The following is a 25,702-nucleotide window of genomic DNA, read 5'->3' as shown; positions in this document are numbered from 1 at the left end:
CTTGAATTATGATTCAAATAATCATATGATGTATGATAATGCATATTCATCTTGAGTTACATGCCCACATGAGTAATGGATATATGTATCTTGAATTGCATGCATACATGAGTAATGCATATTTTGAATCACATGTTTGTCATCATAAAAAAGGGGGAGATTGTTGGAAAACACATTCCTCCATAAACTGATTTTGATGATAACAAACATAAAGATTAATACTAATATTCCAATCTTTAAGCAAGCTTCGTAGTCAGACGTTGGAAGCATCAAGCATCTAGGAAAGACTTGATCAACAGAGCTCACAACAGAAGAGTTAAGGAAAAGAAGAAATTTGAAGATTGAGGAACTTCTTCTAAAGGAAGCCAAGAATTAACAAGACAAAGACTCTCCAAGAAGATTCAAGTGCATTAGAACACATTTCGTTACATGTGCATATCACATTGCACACACATTGCATTCACATGTAAGAGACCCTAGGAGGAACTCATTCCCATGCCCTAGACTCAAGAAACATGGCCATTAAAGTGTTAGACAAAAACCTATGAAGTCCCAAGCAAGCTGGACCAAAAATCCCCTTGACAGACAATCAAAAACAGGACAACTGTCTGTCGGTCGACCTACAGACTCTGTCGGTCGACCTACAGTAATATAAAAACACGGACCTGTTTCAGAGGCCTGCGGTTGCAACCGACACAATTATAGGTCGACCGACACTTGATGGTCGATCCACAAGTCGACCGACAATCGACCTATAGCCCCAAACTTGGCCTTAACGGCTAGTTTTTTATGGTCGACCGACAACCTTTATAGGTCGACCGACAGTCTAAAAATATGACAGTTTTATATCCGTTGGAGAACAAACAAACTCCAACTTTTGGCTTTATAAAACACATCCAAACAAGAAACAAAACACATCTTTTGATAGAAAAAGTGCATAGTACATTTGTGAAAGTACAAAAGTGAAAATTTGTCATTGAGCTAAATTATTCAATTTAAGCTCTTCAAAGAGATTTTACCAAGCTCTTAATTCTCCACTCTCTCCAACTCATGCCATCAAGGAGAATCATCTAGGAGACTCAAGATGCATCACTCTCATTCATATCATTGAACACCATCACTTAAAGGGTAAAAGTGTCACTACTCTTTGATAGGTATTTATACCAAACTTCTATTGTATTTACTTGTTTATGCTTTTGATTTAATAAAGCATTGTTGTATTAATCTAGACCGTACTTAGATTAGTACAAGGACCCTCTCATCCTTAAGAGATTAAAAGGATACTCTTGTCCTGGAACTAAGATTGTAAGGATCCTCTTATCCTGTTAAAAAGAGTTGTAAATTTGTCATTTCCCCACCTATTGTATTGAAAAGGAAATACTAGTGGAATTCTCTCAAGCTTGAGAGGAGTGGATGTAGGCTAAGTTAGCCGAACCACTGTAAATCTTGTGCCTCATTTACTTCTGCTTTTTATATTTAATATAAGTGTGCAACCAATCGAAAAAGAGGCAAAATCCACTAGTGGTAACCTATTCACCCCCCTCTAGGTTACCCAACACTCCAGACTAACATGGATGTCTTTGCATGGTCGACTGCAGACATGCCAGGCATACCCAAATCCATAGCAGAGCACAGACTGCATAAAGGAAGAGGTCAAAAAGTTGAACCGAGCAGGGTTCATCAGGGAAGAGAAGTTCCCTACCTGGCTCACAAACGTGGTCATGGTACCCAAGCCTAATGGGAAGTGGAGAATGTGCGTCGACTACACTGACTTGAACAAGGCGTGCCCAAAGGACGAGTACCCACTACCCATGATCGATTTATTGATCGACGCCACCGCTGGACATGAGATGCTGAGTTTTATGGGTGCCTACTCCGGCTACAACCAGTTCCTCATGCATGAAGATGACGAGTCTTACACCGCCTTCCGAACAGACAAGGAGAACTACTGCTATCATGTCATGCCATTCGGATTGAAGAATGCAGGGGCCACCTACCAGGGGGTGGTCAACAAAATGTTCGAAGAACAGATTGGGCGCAACATGGAGGTGTACGTAGATGTCATGCTTGTGAAAAGCATCCAAGCTCACCAACACCTGACCGACCTGGAAGAAGTGTTCGTCATACTGAGAAGGAACCAGATGAAGCTAAATCTTGTGAAGTGCGCCGTCGGGGTGACGTCAGGAAAATTCCTGGGGTTCATGGTCTCGGTGCGGGGGATAGAAGCCAACCCATCCAAGATCAAGGCCATTCAAGAGATGGCACCACCTTGGACAGTCAGAGAAATACAGAGATTGAATGGAAGGATTGCTGCCCTTTCAAGGTTCGTGTTATGGTCGGGAGACAAGTGCTTGCCATTCTCCAAGACGTTGAAGAACCTCCAAAATCCTAAAGACTTTGCATGGACAGAAGAGTGACAAAGAGCGTTTGAAGAGCTGAAGGTGTACCTCAAGAATCCACCATTATTTGGGCGCCCAAAACCCAACGAAGAGTTGCAGATCTACTTGGCTGTGACACCCATCGCAATGAGCGTAGTGCTACTAAAAGAAGAGGGCAAGATACAGAGACCCATCTACTATGTCAGCCACGTCTTAATTGATGCAGAGACTAGGTACACAAGGATTGAGAAGGTAGCGTATGCACTGGTGATCATGGCTAGGAAGCTAAGACCTTACTTCCAAGCCCATACCATCATGGTCCTTACCGACCTACCATTAAAGAAGGTACTACACAAGCCAGACATCTCCGGACGGTTGATCGCCTAGGCGGTTGAACTAAGCGAACATGACATCAGGTTCCAACCTAGAACTACCATCAAAGGTCAAGCCTTGGCAGACTTTGTCGCTGAATGCACCTTACCAGAGACAGAACCACAAGCAGAGGAACCAAAGGATCAAGACCAAGGGTCATGGGAGATGTTCGTGGATGGTTCGAGTAACGCCATAGGAAGCGGAGCTGGATTCATACTCATCGGCCCCGAAGGATTTCGAATCCAATATGCTCTACGGTTCGCCTTCCCAGCATCCAATAATGAAGCAGAGTACGAGGCACTACTCGGTGGACTCCGGGTGGCCAAGGCCATTCAAGTCACACACCTATCCATCCGGAGTGACTCCCAACTTGTAGTGAACCAGGTGAATGGAGAGTACAAGGCGAAGGACGATCGAATGGCGTCATACTTAGCATGTGCTCGAGAATTGATCGAGGGATTCATGAAGTTTGAGATGATTCGAGTTCCCAGAATTGAGAATGCCACTGCCAATGCACTGTCCAGGCTAGCCAATGACAAACTCAGAAATCTGGCCAGTGCAGTGTACGTGGAGATATTGCATGAACTCTCATACCAGGAGAAGCAGGTCAATGAAATCGAGGAGGGGCTGATGAGCACATTTATGTGTGAAATCTTAGGGCATAAAGCATACATTTTACCACATTGGATAGAGTTACTCGGTGTTTTGTTGTACTTTTCAGGTTTTAGGTGAATTCTTGTGAAAATGAAGGAAATGATGCTAAGAAAATGTTTTTAAGCTTTTTAGAGATGTTAATAGTATAGATGCGTAGCCCATCGAGTCAGCTTCGCAAAGGTTCAAACGGCACTTGATTCCGAGTTGAAACGAAGAAGTTACGGTCGTTTCCGTAACGACGCGCGAAAATGGTCTGTAGGGGTTTATTTGTAATTATTGATAGTCGGCCGGGGATAAAGTAAAGCGTAAGTTCGGATTCGAGGGGCTTTAGCGAATTCTGAGAAGTTTTTCTGTTAGCCGAGAGATTCCATTTGGAGGGCTCTGGTCAGTTCAACTTCAACTTAAGATATTTTGTGCTCCCGAACTCCAAATTGGACGAAATTTGGGTCTATTTTGGGTGATTTTTCGCAAGGAACACAATGGTGAGGCCTATATAACCACCCCATGCTCCACGTTTTTTGAAGGACAGATTTGACATTTCATTAATTATGAGTGAAATCCTAGTCATCACTCTCTCTCTCTCCCCTCCAACTTTTCAAGGGCACTCCTGGAACGTCACCTGGGACAGATTTATTTTGAAAGATATTTTCTCATCTATGGAAGGTTGAAAAATCAAAGATGCTTTGATTTTATTGTTTGGAGAAGATATCTACAAAGAAAAGGAAGCACAAGTCATAATTAGAAATTTACTTTTCTAGAAATAGAAAGTCTATGTAACCAGTATTCTATTCTCTCCCTCTTTCTATTTTTTCTTTTTTTCTTGGGATTCAAGGCATTGCAAAAGAGGAAGGAGAAGAGAATATTATCTTTCTTAGGGAATATTTCTCCTACACTTCCATCTTCTCTCTTCTCCTCTCTTCCCCCTATAAATACCCCTACCTCTCTTGTAAAAAATTGTTCATTCACTTAGTGAAATTTCTTCTCTTCTTCTCCTTCTACTTTGTGATTTTTGGCTTTTCTAAATTCTAGTTTGCTTTTTTGATTTTCATTTAATGGTTATAATAGGTTTAGTTTATGCTTTAATTTTAATTTAAGTCTTCAATTGGGTTGTAATTTCTTAATTCTAGTTTAGGTTTTAAGCCTTCTAGTCTAAGTTCTTAAGTTGATGACAAGACTTGAAGATTTAGAAGAGGAGGCCATGGTAAGTTTATGCAAGTATTCAAGCTTTTCAATTACATTCATACAAGTACATCCAGGTTTTACTATCTAAACTCTCAATCTCATTCTCCATCTCCTCTATCTCTCTCTATCTTCTTCTTCTTCCCCCTCTATTTCTTTTATTTTAATTTTATATGGTTGTGGTTTATGGATGCATTTTTATTCCCTTATTTCTTTTTATGTGGTTAGTATGTGTGGCTGCATTTTTATTCCTTTCAATTCGCTTTAGTTTGATAGGTTAGATGCTCATATGTTAGGACGTCGATTTAATCCCTTAATTTTGTTAGATGCTTATGAGTTAGGATGCATTGATTTTCGTTAGTTTAATTAGTTTAATTTAACACTTTAATTTGGTTCACTTTGCATTACTTTTAAGTTAGTTAAATAGAGTGGCGTATATCTCCTCGTGTTCGACCCGTAGCTATGATTGACCCGTACACTTGCGGTTTTATTTTAACTCAAATAAGTTTTTGGCGCCGTTGTCGGGGAGATTATTGTCCATTTTATTTATCTGATTTTTAAGTAGTTCAAAGTGAATTAGTTTATTATTTTCTCTTCTTTTTTTGAAAAAAAAAAAAAATTAGTTTTTGAAAACCTCTTCTTATTTCTCTTCTGTTTCAAATAGTGTGCACCCAATCTAAAGTCCTTCATATGCTTCAACCCTCCATCTTTTGGTGTCCCTCATAGGATTAAGTTACCTATAACACTACATCTTGACTTGGTTGGGTGGATTGACATGTGACTTATCTTTGGAGGTGACTACTCTTGATAACAGGAAAGCAGCATAGTGAGAGTGTTGGAAACATAAACATATAGTAGACCTCCATTCTACATCAGAATCCATATTGAAGTCGCACGTAGATGGCTATAGAAGACTATACGGGTTCCCTTGCTGTCAACCTATGTGGCATCCTTACAGCTTTTGAACCATTGTTTCGCTTTTTGAGGGATAGAGATGCACTATCTACCTTGGGCTCCCTCTTGTTTCTATTTTTTTTTTTTTTTTTAAGTGTTTTATTTTTCTTTAATTTTTCTAAAGGAGACCTCATATCTGTTTAGGTGGCTAAGTTGTGGACTCGTGATTCAAGTAATCGTCTTATTAGAAGACCACCTTTAACCATGGGTGACCAACAACCCAAGACTCTTAAGGATAGGTTTTACCCCACCAGAGCTGCACAGCCCTCATGCATTAGTCTGTCTGTTGTTACAGGGAATAACTATGAACTCAAGACCAACTTCATCAGCATGCTACCCCATTTCCATGGGATGGCTAATGAGGATGCATATCTTTTCCTTAGGGAATTTGAGGAGGTCTGTGTTCTAATTAAGGTCCAGAATTTGACTGATGATGCAGTTAGGCTTAGGTTTATACCCTTTGCCCTGAAAGATCAGGCCAAGAAGTGGCTTTATGGACTGCCTACAAACTCCATTAATACATGGGATGAGTTCACCATTGTCTTTTTGAGAAAATTCTTCCCTCTTCACAAGACCAATAAGCTTAAGAGTGACATCCTCCAGTTCAGGCAGAAACCAGATGAGTCCTTTTCTAATTTCATAGAAAGATTCAAGGACCTCCTCTTAGAATGCCCTCACCATGGTTTCGACTTGTGGCAACTATGCCAAATTATTTATGAGGGTATTGATTATCAGACCAAGCAACTTGTAGAATCCATGTGTTCAGCAGGCTTTACTTCTTTTTCTGAGGAGAATGATTCATGGACATTCTTAACCAACTTGGCTGATAAGACTAGGGAATGGGAATCTTCCCAAGAGGCTGAAAGGACCACTAAGGGGTATCTCATTGAGGGTATTCCAGCCAAGGAGGCCAAACTTGACAGCCTCATAAAACGGTTAGAGTCCATAGTTCTTAAAGAGTCTATACCAGTTAATCAGGTCAACCATGTGTCGGTATGCAATTGGTGCCAAACCCCTGGACACCTTTCTGAGGAATGCCCCAACACCTTTGTGGGCAATTCTAGTATTGAGAATGTAAGTGCTCTCTACCAAAATAACCCATATAGCAATACTTACAATCCAGGATGGAGAAATCACCCCAATTTCTCCTGGAATCAAGGGAACCAAGCAGGCCCATCCAACTTTAACCATCAAGGCTAGCCTGGTGTCCAAAGGCCCAACTTTGCATCACAAAATCAAGAGCTGTCTCCTAACCCCTTTCCCCCTCGTCCTCATCCAGGACCTTCTATTAATTCTGATAGGCCTCCTCTCCTTGCACCTTATCAGCAACCCCCAGGGTTTACCAATATAGGAGAGACAACAAGACTGAATGAGATGGATAACAAGATAGCTCTTCTCATGACAAGCCACAATAACATGGAAAAACAACTCACCTAGCTTGTCACAATCCTACATAAAAGGGAAACAGGAAAGTTACCTAGCCAACCTGAGCCAAATCCTAGGCATCAGGTTCATATTCCGCAAGGTACCCAAGCTCCTCCAACCAATGTTGCACAAGGCCAACAACACCAAGGGCCCTCCAGACAGGTAAATGTTATTTATGCTTTAAGGAGTGGTCGTGAGTATCAACAGGCTAGTGCACCTCAGTCTTTACCATCTCATACTCCTGTTGACTCTCCCTCTTCTGAAGAGGCCATTGAAGTGCCTACTGTTCCAGGTTCGTCTGATGAACCTGAAGATATTCCAGATGATTTGGTTGAGGAAACCAAAGCGGATTCTGTTGAGGAAGTTAAAAAGTCCAACCCTGAAAGAATTTATACCCCACCTGCCCCTTTCCCAAATAGGTTGGTTAGCAAGAAATCTCCTTCTGTGGAGAAAATATTGGATGTGTTCAAACAGGTTCAGGTGAATATCCCTTTGTTGGATATCATTGCCCAGATCCCCGCTTATGCTAAAATCCTTAAAGACTTATACACCCAAAAGCGGACCACCAATGTGCCCAAAAAGGCATTCTTGGGTGCTAACATCAGTTCTCTCATCTCGCAGCCAGTAGCAGCCAAGCATAAGGATCCTGGCAGCCCCACCATCTCTTGCACTATAAACAATACTACTATTGATCATGCCTTATTGGACCTTGGTGCAAGTGTGAACCTCTTACCCTTTCATGTCTACCAACAATTGGGATTGGGAGAACTGAAACCCACCAAAATCACTCTTCAGCTTGCAGATCAGTCGGTTAAAGTTCCTAAGGGAATGATTGAGGATGTCCTGTTGAAGGTTGGAGAATTTATTTTTCCTGTGGACTTTATTGTTTTAGATACCCAACCTACTGCCAACTTCAAGGACCAAATCCCTATCATCTTGGGTAGGCCATTCCTAGCTACCAGTAATGCTTTAATCAATTGCAGGAATGGTCTCATGAAATTATCTTTTGGCAATACTTCTGTTGACTTCAAAGTGTTTAGGTTGGGCAAGCAGCCTGATATGGATGACGAGGTGCATATGCTTCAAGGATTTCCCGATGATATTGATACGTTCTTTGAGATTGATTTTGATTCGAGATTTCAAGAATGTATACAGGAATTGGAGGGTGTTGATGATAACCCCTTATCTGAGGTCTGGAGCATCCAACCACCTTTGGAGCCCCTTGGACCTCTATCCACTTCTATTCCCAAACCCTCTATTATTTAGCCCCCCACATTAGAGTCGAAGGCATTGCCCTCCAACCTCAAGTATGCCTTCTTAGGACATGATCATACTCTTCTTATTATTATTGTTTCTGATTTGACTTCTATTCAGGAAGAAGAGTTGATTAAGCTTCTAAATGACCATAAGGAAGCCATAGAATGGACCATGTCTGACATCAAAGGTATTAGCCCCTCCATTGTTCAACATCATATACATCTGATGGAGAGTTCCAAACCTTCTAGGGAACCCCAAAGGAGGGTTAATCCTGTGATAAAAGAGGCAATCAAGAAAGAGATCCTAAAATGCTTGGATCATGGCATCATTTATCCTATTTCTGATAGCCAATGGGTGAGTCCTGTGCAGGTTGTGCCTAAGAAAGGAGGAGTCACTGTAGTTGAGAATGCCAATAATGAGTTGATTCCAACCCGTATCCAAATGGGATGGAGAGTGTGCATTGACTATAGGAAATTGAATGCGGCAACTTGGAAGGACCACTTCCCCTTGCCTTTTATTGATCAAATGTTAGAGAGACTAGCTGGCCATGAATATTATTGTTTTCTTGATGGTTATGCAGGCTATAACCAAATTCCTATTGCTCTAGAGGACCAACACAAGACCACTTTCACATGCCCTTATGGAACCTTTGCTTACCGGCGTATGCCTTTTAAGCTTTGCAATGCCCCTGCTACATTCCAAAGGTGCATGATGAATATCTTTTCTGATATGATAGAGCACTTCCTAGAGGTGTTTATGGATGATTTTTCTATTCATGGCTCTACTATTTCTAATTGCTTGCATCATCTCTCTTTGGTTCTTAAAAGATGCATAGAAAAGAACTTGGTCCTGAATTGGGAGAAGTGCAACTTTATGGTAAAGCAAGGCATAGTTCTTGGTCACATTGTGTCCAAAGAAGGGATAAAGATTGATAGATCTAAGGTGGACCTTATTGCCAATTTACCACCACCCAAGAGTGTGAAGGACATTAGATCTTTTCTTGGCCATGCAGGTTTTTATAGAAGATTCATCAAGGATTTTAGCCAGATAGCTAGACCTCTCACCTCTCTTTTGGCAAAGGACTGCCCATTTGATTTCTCTTCTGAGTGTCATGATAGTTTTGAGCAATTGAAAAGAGCTTTAACCTCAGCCCCCATTATTCAAGCTCCAAATTGGACAGTTTCATTTGAGCTTATGTGTGATGCCTCTGATTTTACTATAGGGGCTGTTCTTGGGCAAAGAATCAACAAATTGCCCCATGTGATTTATTATGCAAGTCGGACTCTTAATGATGCACAGCTTAATTATACCACCACTGAGAAAGAATTTTTAGCTATTGTGTTTGCTTTAGAGAAGTTTAGGCCCTACTTGATTGGATCACATGTGATTGTTTATACTGACCATGCAGCTATCAAATATCTTGTGCAGAAGAAAGATGCCAAGGCTCGCCTCATTAGGTGGGTCTTTTTGTTACAAGAATTTGATCTTGAAATTAGGGATAAGAAAGGGTGTGAAAATTTGGTTGCAGACCATCTATCCCGATTGCCTAATTCCTTGACTGTTGATTCTCCAATCAACGAGAATTTTCTTGATGAGTATCTGATGGCAGTGTCTAGTGAACATTGGTTTGCTGACATTGTTAATTATCTGGTTACGGGTGTGACACTTGCACATTGGTCCACCCAAGATAAGAATCGTTTCTTTTCACAAGCTAAGTATTTCTTTTGGGATGATCCTTCTCTTTTTAAGACCTGCCCGGATCAAGTAATCCGGAGATGTGTCCCTAATCATGAGCAACAATCTGTTTTATCTTTTTGCCATGATCAGGCTTGTGGAGGCCATTTTGGGCCTAATAAAACTGCGGCCAAGGTTTTACAGTGTGGATTTTATTGGCCTAGTCTGTTTAAAGACGCGTTTATTTTTTGTAAAGCATGTTCTTCATGCCAATCCTTAGGGCATCTTACTAAGAGAAATATGATGCCCCTCAACCCAATTCTGGTGTTGAGGTGTTTGATGTATGGGGTATTGATTTCATGGGGCCTTTTCCTAACTCTTTTGGTAACCTGTACATATTACTTGTTGTGGACTATGTGTCCAAATGGATTGAGGCAGTTGCTTGTAAGACCAATGACCACAAGGTGGTTGTGAAATTTCTGAAGGAGAACATCTTCTCCAGTTTTGGTACTCCCCGGGCTATCATTAGTGATCGGGGCAAGCATTTTTGTAATCGGCCTTTTGAGACCCTCATGAGAAAGTATGGTGTCGTCCATAAGTTGGCCACACCCTACCATCCCCAGATCAGTGGCCAGGTTGAGGTTTCAAATAGGCAGATCAAGCAAATTCTTGAGAAAACCATCAACCCAAACCGCAAGGATTGGTCTAACCGATTGGTAGATGCGTTGTGGGTTCATAGGACAGCCTTCAAGACCGATCTTGATCAATCTCCGTACCATCTGGTGTATGGAAAGGCATGTCACTTACCTGTAGAGATTGAGCACAAGGCCTTTTGGGCTATCAAGAAGTTTAATTTTGACCTACCCACTGCAGGTGCCCATAGGAAACTCTAACTATCTGAGTTGGAAGAGCTTAGGAATGAGGCATATGAGAATGCCTAGATTTACAAGGAAAAAACCAAGGCTTTCCATGATAGGCACATTTTGAGAAAATCTTTTGAGGTAGGCCAAAAAGTTTTGTTGTACAATTCTTATTTGCATATCTTTCCAAGTAAGCTGCGTTCTAGATGGGATGACCCCTATATTGTTCAAAAAATTTATCCTCATGGGGCTGTTGAAGTCCTCAATTCAAGTATGGGTGCTACATTTAAGGTCAATGGCCAAAGATTGAAGCCATACATTGAGATGCCCACTCCACTTGTAGAAGAGGTCATGGATCTCCATGAGCCTCTTTACCTTGAAGAATGACCTCCTGGTATATTTCTCCTCCCTAATCCTTACTCTTTCTTTTCTGCATGCATTGAGGACATTGCATAAATTAAGTGTTGGGGGGTGTGTTGGATTTTATTTATGAATTTTGATTGTGGCGGTAGTTTGGTTATGTGCATAAGTCTCTTTGATTGCGAAGTGAGAGAAAGAGGGAGTTAGGTGCCCTAGCATGCGAAATAATAAAAAATCCCTTTTCAAGGACAGTAGTTGATTTGTATCCAGTGATGGGGATTGAGTCTGAAAATATGAATGCTACTTCATTTGATGGTTAGATTCCTCTATGTGTTTATGGACCCCTTTGATTTTTTGGCTAGTAGTTGAGACCAATTTGTTTGTGGCAAGGCATGAAAGTGAAAGTGAATGAAAAAAAAAGAAGAGAGAAATAGAAAGAAAAGTGGAATTCCTTGGGACTAGACAGGGCACTGTGCCTCATGAAGCAGGGTGATTTGATCGAAATTTCTTGGAAGGAAACTAAAAAAAAAAACTCTTGCATCAATGTCTCAATGTCTTATGGATACATGCAAAAAGCGAAGCTACCAAGTATGTGGGTGTCTGGTGTATGCTCCACCATGTCATTCAGAGAACAATAGTGGAGTAGAAAAAGAGTTTGTTGTTGAGAAAGAAAAAAAAAAAAACAAAGCTTTTGCCTTAATGCCTGGAAAAGAAAGTATGGTAAAAAATACTCAATGCCTAAATCTTTGGTTCCATCGGTGCTATGAGTGGTTTACTTGAAGGTGAGTAGTGTTCAGAAAGTATGAGGAGATCCCTTAACCTTGATGCATGCTTGTTACTTGAATTGATGTGGGGTGATAAAATTCAAGTGTGGGGAAACCTTTGGCTCCTTAATATTTAGTTGAGTATTTCTTTGAGACTGTGTGCACTATCTTTGTCACACCCCCATCCCTGAACCACGGGGAATGCAATTGGAGCGTATCAATACGCTCTCTATAATAAATACACTTATCAAGAAAGGAATAAAAGAATACACCTTTGAATCAGAAAATAGTTTATCAAAGTGTAACAAAAGATGGCCACCAGCCAAGAATCACTGTTCCTCGTGGAACACATCTCACAAGAGCACTCCGGTCCATGATCCTCATACTCCGAAGTCCACCACTCTTCATGACCTTCATCAGAGTCTTGAACTCCGTGTCATCATGCTCGAATGTACCGCATCAACTAAAAATATGTTTCCTCGAGGAGTGAGCTCCAATCGAGCCCAATGAGTGGCTAAGCCACACAAGCATACACAATAATAATAATGAATGGGGTTGACGCAAACCATACATGATGGACGGATACCAAGGTGTCCCATACCACCAAGGTAGACCGTACATCACATACAATTTACAATCATGCTACATGAATGAATGATGATGTATAGTTTTATTGTTATCCACCTAACACACAACTAAGTCAGTATAGTACTATAGCAACACCTTAGGTAGCATCCCCACCTCGGTACCATAAACGGATGGTATACGGCGATGACAAACCCGAGTCGCGCCGGAAGCCTCTCATGCCGGTCTCCACCAAGAGATATACGCAAACCCCGAGTCAAATCCCGTCCCGGCGTTCGGCCCAAAATACGGTTGGCGCCCGAACTTCCCGGTGGGTATACCCGAATAACGGTCGGAACCCACGGATTTGACCGACACCTAACCCCGTTTGTAAGGGTCATAGTACGGGTAAACATTTATCCTAGCCAGCATTCACCTATTGTATGAGTGAGGTATGCATGTGCATAGGCCGAGGCCGAGTCCATAGATACCGAAATACGGTCGGCCGGCTATCCTCTCGCCCCTCTAGCCCATACGTACGTATACAAGTACGAGATGTGAATACCACGTAGTCTCGCCGGTCACCATCCCGTTTCCACCTAATGCAATTTACAACTCTAATGCAATTTCAAGTACGGCAATCTCAAGCCCAGCACCCACCGGCACTTGATCCCGCTCCGAAGCCCTAGATCTACATGCCATGAGTGAGTCCATATTATGGAATCCCGGTGTCCAGCACCAACCGGCACCCGAGTCCCATAACTAAATCCAATACCATTCGCACCATAGTGCAATAAAATAAATAATATCGCAAGACAAGAATGTAAAGTCCTATCAACATCTAAACATTTATATCGTCCTATATCTTACCAATAATTATATATTATAGCACACATGTATGAATGGCATTCGCAAGACACGACACACAAACATTCCATAAATTAAGACGTTTGCTTAACTCACTCACCTTGATTCTCGATCAATCGTTAGTACGGAGCTCTTCAAATCGACGTTCGATGCCAAGTACACTGTCCCCACGTACTAATACGCCCCGAGCCAGTCACCAACCTAAAGAGAGTGTACAACGTGGGGAGATTAGTGCCTTAGGGCTAGAAGAGTTGGGCCCCATAAGTTATCAAACAAGGCTAAAATAGGGGACCGGCACATACAAAGAAGGCTATATCATGTGCCTGTCCATGTGCCTGTCCCTCTCGGACTTTCCCACCGGCAGTCTAGGTTCTCGTGGACCGGCACTTGCATGTGCCTGTCCATGTGCTGTCCCTCTCGGACCTCCCACCGGCGATCTTTCTCGGGACGCACTTGCATGTGCTCTGTCCATGTGCCTGTCCCTCTCGACTTCCCACCGCAGATCTAGTTTCTCGTGGGACGGCACTTGCATGTGCCTGTCCACGTGCGCTCTTGCTTGCTCATGCCATTCCGAGAATGGTTTTGCAGCCCCAAAGTCTTGGGCTAAAATGGGGTATTCTTAGGGGTTTTTAGGGGTCTCTTTGGCCATGAGAACAACTCCAACCAAGGTGCCATAGCACACACCCAACATGGGTTTGTAAACCCCATGATCGATTAGGTTTTTCTCCATTAAAATACATATGGAAAGAAAACTCATGGGTTTGGGTATTGGGGTTTTGAAAGGGGCTTTAATCAATGTTATTTAACAACCCACAAACCACACCTCTATGGTCTTCCATAAGGGTTGGTGAAACCCATAAATGGAGGTGAATCCCCAACTTAGGGTTCATAAATGGAGAAAGGGTGAAAGGGGGTTCAAGGTAGGATTAGGTGTCTTTATAACTAAGCTTCAAAGATTAGCCATTAATGGCCTTTCCATTAGGGTAGATGAAGCACTCATGGCTCATAAGTCCAAACCCTAGGTCTATAAATTAGGAAGTGAGGGAGAGAGAGAGAGAGAGAGAGAGAGAATGCTCACCAATGTAGGAGAGTAAGCTTGGGTTCCACCTCTCTTCCTTCTTCTTCTTCTTCTTCGTTCCTTCTTCCTTCTTCTTCTTCTTCTTCTTTCTTCTTCTTCTTTCTTTCCTTCTCTCCTTTCCTCTCCACGATTTAGGTTTTCTATTGTGAGGTGAATAGTGGATTGACCCCTATTTACCTCACTTTAGTCTTAAGTCATGTTTGGTTGTCTTAGGTCTTTAGGTTCATTTTAAGTTATTGGGCCCATTATACAGGCCCATAATATGATTAGAAGAAACATCAGGTCCTAAGCCCATTCTAGTATTTATACTCATGAGTTATTAGGATATTAACTTACTCCCAATCATCTATAAGTGGGAACGCGATACCGGGCGAGGCCGGGCGGATCCTCGAAATAAGGAAATGCTAGGAATGCACCCTCGAAGACAAACTTTCCCCTATCTCTCGATGTACCTATCCTCGACGACTTCTCTAGAGTCACGGTCAACAATCTTGTGGGATGGCTTGAGTATCATGGTCCACAGTTCACGAGCGTACTCCGCTCCCGGTTCTACATAAAAGGTTCAAACCAGACCGGTGGTCGACCGAGTTTTAAACTGGGTTTTGGGCACGGATTTAACAATCTTACTTATGCCATGATTAAAATTTACAGCATTTATTTACAATTGAATTTTGGGTGTATATTCACTGCAAACACTCACGAGACACTACTCGTCCACTAGGGGTAACCTAGGGGTTTAAAGGTTTGTTGCACATGCTAAGTGCAACCGTGATTCCTACGAAAGTGAGTTAAGATTTTTTGCATTTTAGGTTAGTTTTATTTTTCTTTACTTGAGGACAAGTAACGTTCAAGTGTGGGGGAATCTGATGAGAACATTTATGTGTGAAATCTTAGGGCATAAAGCATACATTTTACCACATTGGACAGAGTTACTCGGTGTTTTCTTGTACTTTTCAAGTTTTAGGTGAATTCTTGTGAAAATGGAGGAGATGATGCTAAGGAAATATTTTTAAGCTCTTTAGAGATGTTAATAGTATGGATGCGTAGCCCATCGAATCAGCTTCGCAACGGTTCAAAAGGCACTTGATTCCGAGTTGAAACGAAGAAGTTACGGCCGTTTCTATAACGACGCGCGAAAATGGTCTGCAGGGATTTATTTGTAATTATTGACAGTCGGCCGGGGATAAAGTAAAGCGGAAGTTCGGATTCGAGGGTCTTTAGCATAATTCTGAGAAGTTTTTCTGTTAGCCGAGAGATTCCATTTGGAGGGCTCTGGACAGTCCAACTTCAACTTAAGATATATCTTGGGCTCTCGAACTCCAAATTGGACGAAATTTGGGTCTATTTTGGGTGATTTTTTGCAAGGAACACAATAGTGAGGCCTATATAACCACCCCATGCTCCACGTTTTTTGAAGGATAGATTTGGTATTTCATTAATTATGAGTGGAATCCTAGTCATCACTCTCTCTCTCTCCCCTCCAACTTTTCAAGGGCACTCCTGGAACTTCACTTGGGACAGATTTATTTTGAAAGATATTTTCTCATCTATGGAAGGTTGAAAAATCAAAGATGCTTTGATTTTATTGCTTGGAGAAGATATCTACAAAGAAAAGGAAGCACAAGTCAGAATTAGAAATTTACTTTTCTAGAAATAGAAAGTCTATGTAACCAATATTCTATTCTCTCCCTCTTTCTATTTTTTCTTTTTTTCTTGGGATTCAAGGCATTGTAAAAGAAGAAGGAGAAGAGAATATTATCTTTCTTAGGGAATATTTCTCCTACACTTCCCTCTTCTCTTTTCTCCTCTCTTCCCCCTATAAATACCCCCTACCTCTCTTGTAAAAAATTGCTCATTCACTTAGTGAAATTTCTTCTCTTCTTCTCCTTTTAATTTGTGATTTTTGGCTTTTCTAAGTTCTAGTTTGCTTTTTTGATTTTCATTTAATGGTTATAATAGGTTTAGTTTATGCTTTAATTTCAATTTAAGTCTTCAATTGGGTTGTAATTTCTTAATTCTAGTTTAGGTTTTTAGCCTTCTAGTCTAAGTTCTTAAGTTGATGACAAGACTTGAAGATTTAGAAGAGGAGGCCATGGTAAGTTTATGCAAGTATTCAAGCTTTTCAATTACATTCATACAAGCACATCCAGGTTTTACTATCTAAACTCTGAATCTCATTCTCCATCTCCTCTATCTCTCTCTATCTTCTTCTTCTTCCCCCTCTATTTCTTTTATTTTAATTTTATATGGTTGTGATTTATGGATGCATTTTTATTCCCTTATTTCTTTTTATGTGGTTAGTATATGTGGCTGCTTTTTTATTCCTTTCAATTCGCTTTAGTTTGATAGGTTAGATGCTCATGTTTTAGGACGCCGATTTAATCCCTTAATTTTGTTAGATGCTTATGAGTTAGGATGCATTGATTTTCGTTAGTTTAATTAGTTTAATTTAACACTTTAATTTGGTTCATTTTGCATTACTTTTAAGTTAGTTAAATAGAGTGGCGTATATCTCCTCGTGTTCGACCCATAGCTACGATTGACCCGTACGCTTGTGGTTTTATTTTAACTTAAACAGGGGCCTAGCTGGATGGACCCCATACTCAACTACCTACAGAACGACGTCTTACCAGAAGACAAGGTCGAAGCAAGGAAGATAAGGATGAGAGCTACAAAGTACACCGTCCTGGATGGAGTACTATACAAGAGGGGGGCAACAGCACCACTACTTCGATGCCTAGGACCCAAGAGAGCCCAATATTCTCTAGCAGAGGTACATAAGGGGATCTGTGGAAGCCACATGGGAATAAGACACCTAGCCTATAAAATCCTCCGCCAGGGGCTCTACTGGCCGAGAATACAAGAGGAAGCCATCCAGTACGTCAAGGCCTGCGAGCAATATCAGTTGTTCGCCCCAGTACCCCATCTACCCGCCACCAAGCTGACATCGATCCTCAACCCCATTCCCTTTGCCATGTGGGGAGTCGACATCTTAGGGGACTTCACAGTAGCATCAGGCAACTGAAAGTACTTGGTGGTCGCCATTGACTACTTCACCAAGTGGGTAGAGGCCAAACCATTGGCCAAGATCACAGAGAATGAAATGGAGAAGTTCATCCGTGACGACATCATCTATAGGTTCGGCATACCAAAGATCATAGTCTCTGACAACGGGAAGCAATTCAACAACCCCAAGTTCAAAACCTTCTGTCAGAGCTACAACATTGACTATCGGCCTATTTCGGTAACCTACTCACAGGCCAATGGTCAGGTGGAGGTCACAAACCGAAACCTACTGGATGGAATAAAGAAAAGATTAGAAGGAGCCAAAGGGAAGTGGGTCGAGGAACTACTAAGCGTTCTATGGGCATATCGCACCAGAGTAAGGACACCCACAGGGGAGAGCCCATTTCGCTTAGCATATGGCACAAAAGCATTGGCACCGGTGGAAGTCCTAGCCATGTCTCACAGGGTACTGCACTTCAATGAAAGAACATATACAGATGGACTGCGCGTAAATCTGGACTTCTTGGACGAGGTACGTGAGAAGGCGTTACTGAAGAACGTGGCATATCAGCAACGAACAGCCAAGTACTACAACGCCAGGGTACGAGAACGACTATTCCACCAGGAGGACCTAGTCCTAAGAAGAGCAAGTGCATCACAGCCACGGAAGGAAGGGAAGCTATCATCAAATTAGGAAGGACCTTACATAGTTTCCAAGCAGATAGGTCCAGGGACATACCTCTTGAAAACTCCGGGGGGCAAGAAGGTAGACCGTACCTAGAACTTAGAGCACCTGAAGAAATACTATCAGTAGAAGTAACAACAACAGCACAGCACCAGCAGTTGTAATAGTAGCAGTAGATGGCAGTACTATTTCAAGGATAATTTGAAAAATTTTCTCATTTGAAGTAAAGATTTGGTTTCAGAATACTCGTCTTCTACTACTCAAGTTGAATCACTACCACCGCACCAAGGCCCGTTGGCCACCAAGGCGTTATGTCACCAAGGCTCGCTGGCCACCAAAGCGTTATGCCACCAAGGTCCGTTGACCACCAAGGCGTTATGCCACCAAGGTCCGTTGACCACCAAGGCCCATTGGCCACCAAGGCTTTATGCCACCAAGGTCCGTTGACCACCAAGGCCCGGCCCGCTGGCCACCAAGGTCCATTGACCACCAAGGCGTTATGCCACCAAGGCCCGTTGGCCACCAAGGCGTTATGCCACCAAGGCCCGTTGGCCACCAAGGCGTTATGCCACCAAGGTCCTTTGACCACCAAGACGTTATACCACCAAGGTCCGTTGGCCACCAAGGCGCAACGCCACCAAGGTACGCTGACCACCAAGGCGTAAGGCCACCAAGGTCTCCGGACCACCAAGGCGTAAGGCCACCATGGTCCATAGACCACCAAGGTTTACAAACCACTAAAGTTTGAGAACTATCAAGGCTCAAGGCGCAAGGCCAGCGAAGTTGGATGACTACCAAGGCCTATCGGCCATATACGAGTGACCAAGAGCAATACACAAAGGAGCGAGGGTCAAACGATAGAAATCCAGAAAGAATGTTGTGGGAGAAGGAAACCTCATTAAGGCAGACATCATCTCTAGGAGGACTACCATCTGGGCCAGGACCATCAACAGCACCCTCCCCGTCACTAGAAGTAGGTCTGGGAGGAGGCAATGGGGGAGAGTGTCTATAAAAGAATACAACCTTGAAGAGGGTCCATCCGAGGACTCAACCACAACAGTGGCGGAGTCAGATTCGCTAGACATCATGGACAATGGCAATAAAGGCTACCTACTTGAGTAGTAGTCCCCCAACGTCAAGCCACAGACCCAGGAGAGTGGAAAGCAAGCTGCAACGACCAACAAGCAAACTCATGAGGAAAGGTACCAAAATATATATATATATATATTTTTGCCACGGCTAAGGACCGTAGGCGACAGGCCATGAGCATGGGCGAGGTTCGAGGTTCGAGGTTCGAGGTCTAAGTTCGCGAGTGGTCGAGGTTAAGGTTCGAGTAAAGATGTGTTCATGGCCGAAGACCAATTCAAATCAATACCAACAAAAAAAAAAAAAAAAAAAAAATTTTGCCACGGCCAAGGGCCGTAGGCGACAGGCCATGGACATGGACGAGATTCGAGGTCGAAGTCTGAGGATGAGTTTCGAGGTTCGAGGTCGAAGTCTGAGGTTGAGGTTCAAGGTTCGAGGTCCGAGGTCGAAGTTCATGAGGGATCGAGATCAAGGTTCGAATAAAGACGTGTCTATGGCCAAAGACCAATTCGACTCAAAAAAAAAAAAAAAGAAGAAAAAAGGGACCTTGGAAAGAGAAAGGAGAGAAGATAGATTGAAAAAAAAAAAAAGAAGGGTTGTTTGGCCACGGCCAAGGGCCGCGGACCAGCCAAGGGTGCGGACGCCGCCAAGGGTCGAGGATCGAACACAACCAGGCGTGGATCAAGGATCGAGGACACCCAAGTAGGAGTGGATCGAGGACACCCAAGTGGGAGTGGACCGAGGACACCCAAGTAGGAGTGGATCGAGGACACCCAAGTGGGAATGGATCGAGGACACCCAAGTGGGTGAGGATCGCTGGACGGACACAAGGGGACGAGACGCCCAAAGGGGCGAGGACCCCAACGACACGAATGGGTAAGCACGCCCGGACGGGCAAGGGCCGTGGGCAGGGACCGCGGGCTCGAATGGGTAACGACACGCGAATGGGCAAGGATGTCGGACGAGGAACCCATGGGTCGTGAACGGCGTCGATCGAGGGCGAGCGACGACGTGTGTCGATGACACACCATGCGAAGGATGGTCAAGGCAAGCTAGGCACGAACTAAGGATGGGCATGTTTGCGGAGCAACGACCAGGCACCAAGCCACATGTGCCATGAGACTAACCATGGCCCAAGACCTAGAAGAAGCCAAGAAATGGTAACCAACAAACAAGAGGATGTCACATCACCCTTTGCCACCAAAGGACACACACCTTGTGGGCAACAAAAAGTGAAGGCCAAAAGCAAAGCAAGAGAGAGAGAAAGAGAAAAGCTAGAGAGAGAAGAAGAGAAAATCAAGAGAAGAGAAAAAGTGAAAAGAAGGAAGAAAGCAAGGTGAAAGAGGAGAGGTTTGAACCCTCAACCTCTCCCTCCTCAAATAATTTATAAGCAGGACCCTGATGAGAAGATTATTCGCTGAGAACCCCTTGAGGGGTATACAAGCTTAAGAAATACTCTCTTGAGCGTTCCACTCCAAGAGAGTGGGGGGCAAATGATGAACCCCAAATAAAGCTAACCAATTGGAGACCGCCATGTGGTGGGACTAGGCAAGGCAGGGTGAACACCCCCATTTGGGCGAACTCCCCTTTGGTGAGCTCCCCCACCTGGGCGAGCTCCCCCTTGGGCGAGTTCCCCCACTTGGGCAAACTCCCCTTGGGTGAGTTCCCCCCCCCCTTGAGCGAGCTCCCCTTTTTGGTGCGGACCCTGTGTACGTGGACAGACGTACGCTGAAACACCGCGAACAAGATCAAAGCACCCCGCCTCCAACTACAGGACGTACACTACCTCCAGGACTCTAGGCCACCGCCTATCAGTCAACGTACCCACAACAGACTCAAACACCTAGAACCTATCTACAGTCTATCCATCAAGGATACCAAGTCTATCAAGGACACCATGTTTCGTGGGAAGATAACCAATCAAGGATGAGCCCTGTTGCCCAGGGACTCTATCCAACACGAAGGCCACTCTACATCAACTGGGACTCTCCTCACCGCCAGACACTACTATATAAGGGAAGGTACTCTACCCCTACACCGATCTTGAATTCTACTATTCACTCATCTGTTTGCTCAGAGAGATCTAACTTAGGCATCGGAGAACCCTAGGCCAGAACCACACCAGTTCTCCTTTGCCACTCAGGGTCTTTTGCAGGTTACGGCACTCGAAGGACCGTTGAGCGATTTCTTGATGCAACACAACCCTTATAGATTTTTGTTACAAAATAAAAAATAAAATTCAAAGCCCATCACTCGACCACTCTCGTGCCTATCGTTACTATAGATGTCACTCAACCCATCCGTGTCATTTTGGAAGGGACTGTCAATTATGTTCCTTGGGCTCAAGGTATGACTAGATTTCTCAAAGGTCGTACTCTTTGGTGTTAGATCACCGGCAACAAGGTTGTTCCAAAAAAGCAAGGCAATGAAAATAATGATGCCTTTGAAAAATGTTTGGACGAATGGGATAGCAACAATCACAAGATTATCTCTTGGATCACCAATATATCTACAACCTCCATTGGTGTTCTTCTTGGCAAGTTTACCACGGCGAAGGAAGTTTGGGAATTTCTTGCTCACTGGTACATTCCTTCTGATCTATCTTGTCAATATCAACTTCTGCTTGAACTTCATAGTCTAAAATTCAAGAAAGGTCAGTCTATTTCTGATTTTTACTCCACTATATCAGCAATATGGGATCAAATTGCAATTATTGGACCTCACCTCAAGTGTTCTAATGATATTGAGATTTATCGTACTCACCGCGAGTCAACTTGCTTAGTTCAATTTTTCATGGCACTTGATGAGAGTTTTGAGAATACACGGGCCTCTCTTCTCTCCCGCCAACCTTTAACTATTGTTGATCAAGCTCTTTCTAAACTTATTGCTATTGAGACTCGCATGACTATTTCTACTCACAGCTCTGTTGATGCTACCCTTGTGGCCTCCAGTGGTCCAATGCCTGGCCTACTGATTCCCCTTGAGTGGAATGTTGCTATTGCAAACATCTGGGACACCACATTTCTGAATGTCGTATTCACCAACAGAAGAATGCAACGTCTACATGTTTTCACTGCCACCGTATTGGACATGTTAAATTTTTTTGTCCTTCTCTAAAAGGCGCCATTTAGAATCCTCAGAACTCTTATAGACTTCACTGCAACACTATTACTGTTACTATTGAAGCTGAGTCCTCTTCTTCACCATCTGCTAACTACTCTGCTGCTGACGTTCAGGCGATGCTCACCCAAGTCCTTACTTAGTCTGGTACAACTTCTTCTGTCACTGCTCTCTTTGTCACATCAGGTAACTCCTCTTGGTTCCTTGATTCTGGGGCTTGCAACCATATGACTCCTGACTCCTCCATATTTAGTTCAAAATCTTGTTCTCCTGCTTTACCCACAATTCACACTGCCAATGGGTCCTCTCTCCACATTAGTCACACTGGACAAGTCTCCACATCCCAATTGTCTTTTTCTGATGTCTATCTTGTACCTCATTTAACTCTTAATTTACTCTCTATCGATCAATTATGTGATCTTAGTTTTTGACATCTTATTTTCTCATTTTGATTGTGTTGTGCAAGATCCACTGACGGTGTAAACCATTGGGACAGGCCATAAAGTTGGTCGTTTGTTTGAACTATCCACCCTTCATCTTCCTAAGAACCTTGTTGCTTCCACCCAGTCATCTCTTTCTTTGTAGCATTCTCAACTAGGCCATGCGTCAGTCTCTCCTCTATGGTCTTTGGTTGCCAATGGGAAGTTTGGTTCTATTTTGATGGATGACTATGATTGTATGCTTGCAAAGCAACACACACTACATTTTAATAAAAGCACTTTTGTTTCATCTTTTCCATTTGGTTTAATTCATTCTGATGTTTGGGGCCCTGCACCTACTCCTACTAAAGGAGGGTCAAGGTATTTTGTCATTTTTATTGATGATTATTCCCGTTTTAAATGGATTTATCTATTCAAATTTTGGTTTGAGCTCTTGTCCATCTATCAACACTTTGCTCGTATGATTTTCATCCAATTTTCCAAACACAATAAAGTTTTCACTCTGATTCTGTGGGGGAATACACTTTAAAACCATTTTGTTCATTTCTTCAACAAAATGGTACTCTTAGTCAACTTTCTTGCCCTGATACATCCCAGCAAAATGGTGTCGCCGAATGTAAACATTGTCACGTCTTAGACACAACTCGTGCCCTTCTTTTTTCAGCCAAACTACCCTCATCCTTCTGGGGAGAAGCTGCTCTCACTGCTGTATTTACTATCAACCGCACATCATGTTCGGTAACTAACCAAATCTCTCCCTATGAGCATCTCCATTGCATCCCTCCTGATTATTCAATTCTTCGTGTTTTTGGTTGTCTTTGTTTCGTTCTTCTATTTGACAAAGAATGGAATAAACTCTCCTCGATCTGCCCAGTGTTGTTTTCTCGGTTATGGCATCGAGCACAAGGGCTATCGGCGTTATGATCCAGTTGCTCGACGTCTCTGTTTATCTCATCATATTGTCTTTTGAGAAAACACACTCTTCTCTAGCATCTCTTCACTCTCCTTTGATCCTTCCGCACCTTCTGACTTCTTACCCGACCCTATTCCAGACCTTTTTCCTCCTCCGCTTTCTCCAACTCCCAACCCTCCTACCACCTTTCCACCTACATCTGACTCCCCCCATTGCCGTTCCACTTCCCGCTCCATCAACAACACCTTTATCAACTACAGATGACCCGTCCAATGGTCTAGACCTCTCTGCGGATTCCTTTGCTAGCCTCTCTCGTCGATATCCTGATCGGGTAAGAGAACAGTCTATTCGTCTTTAAGATTTTCATTGTTATTTCTCTGCACTTATTTCTTTACATGAACCAACCCCATTCGTGAGGCCTCCACTGACCCTCTTTGGTAGAAAGCAATGACAGAGGAGCGTGATGCTCTCCATAAGGCTCATACTTGGGATTTGGTTGATCTTCCTCCTGATAAAACTACAGTCGATTGTAAGTGGGTGTACAAGATAAAGACTCAGTCAGATGGTTCAATTGAGTGATACAAGGCTCATCTAGTTGCCAAAGGTTATAATCTAGAATATGGCCTTGACTATGAAGAAACATTTGCTCCTGTAGCCCAACTGACCTCTGTTCGTACCTTGATCATTATGGCAGTAGTTCACCAATGGTCTCTCTTTCAGATGGATGTCAAAAATTTCTTCTTAAACGGTGATCTCCAAGAAGAAATTTTCATAAAATCTCCTCCAGGATATTCTCATCCTCCTCACAAGGTTTGTCGTTTACATCGTGCCTTATATGGACTTAAACAGGCTCCTCATGCCTGGTTTGCTAAGTTCACCTCTAATATGTTAAAAATTGGTTTTTCATCGAGCCTGCATGACAATGCCCTCGTTGTTCATCGTATTGCCCTGGGAATTATACTTTTACTTCTTTATGTGGATGATATGCTCATTACAGGGGATGACATTACATGCATCAAGTCTTTAAAACTCTCCTTCAGTTAGCATTTTGAGATGAAAGATCTTGGATCTTTACAATATTTTCTTGACCTTGAAGTTTCTTCTGCTACAGAATGGTTTTTTTTTTTGTCTCAGGCCAAGTATGCTTCCAACTTACTATCTCACACAGGCCTGACTGAGAACAAAACTACTGACATGCCTCTAGAACTCAATGCCAAGTTGCGAGCCACTGATGGAGAACCTCTATCTGATGCTACTTTTTATAGACAACTTGTTGGTAGTCTTGTCTACTTGACTATCACTCATCATGACATTGCCTATGTTGTACATCTTGTTAGTCAGTCCATGACTGTTCCACGATCCACTCATTTTGCTGCAGTCCTTCGCATTCTCCGCTACATCAAGGGCACTCTCCTATGTGGCTTATTGTATTCTTCCAACTCATCTCTTGATTTGAGGGCCTATTCTCATGCTAATTGGGCCGGAGAGGTCACTGATCGTCGATCCACCACTAGCTACTGTTTCTTTCTTGGAAATTCTTTCATCTCTTGGCACAGTAAGAAGCAAAATGTTATTGCTCGGTCCAGCATTGAAGCTGAGTACCATGTTCTTGCTGATGCCACTTCTAAACTTATCTGGCTTCGATGGCTACTACAAGATATGGGTGTGTCTCTCCCTACTCCAACCAATATCTACTGCAATAACAATAGTGCTGCTCAAATTGCTCATAATGATGTATTTCATGAGCTTACCAAGCACATCGAGATCTACTGTCACTTTGTTCGGCATCATCTACTTCCCGGCACTCTCGCTCTCCCCTATGTTCCCTCCACGCACCAACTTGCCCATCTATTCACCAAAACACATCCTTCTGGGCGTTTTCATTTCTTGGTGTCCAAACTCAAGTTGGTTTTCTCTGACCCACCTTGAGTTTAAGGGGGGGTGTTAAAGTGTGAATGTGATCCATGACTTTTTGTACATCAATATTAATTTTAGCATGTAACCCTCAACTATAATATTGACTTTCTCTCCACCTGTTATGTATAGACTCTTGTATAAATAGCCCA

The 25,702-nt window shown here is 42.9% G+C and overlaps 1 long non-coding RNA gene across 1 annotated transcript; it reads right to left on the bottom strand.

Moving 5' to 3' along the window:
- Positions 1 to 12,508: 12,508 nt before the first annotated feature.
- Positions 12,509 to 25,127, bottom strand: LOC122665033. The gene is made up of 3 exons (XR_006333421.1): positions 24,803 to 25,127; positions 23,978 to 23,980; positions 12,509 to 12,519 (listed from the first exon to the last, which is right to left on the bottom strand). It is a non-coding gene; the product is annotated as an uncharacterized LOC122665033 (long non-coding RNA).
- Positions 25,128 to 25,702: the final 575 nt, after the last annotated feature.

Source organism: Telopea speciosissima, chromosome 6 (assembly GCF_018873765.1).
Source record: "Telopea speciosissima isolate NSW1024214 ecotype Mountain lineage chromosome 6, Tspe_v1, whole genome shotgun sequence".
Taxonomy (NCBI): Eukaryota; Viridiplantae; Streptophyta; class Magnoliopsida; order Proteales; family Proteaceae; genus Telopea; species Telopea speciosissima.
Note: the sequence above shows the minus strand (reverse complement) of the source record. Positions and strands in the feature narration are given on the sequence as shown.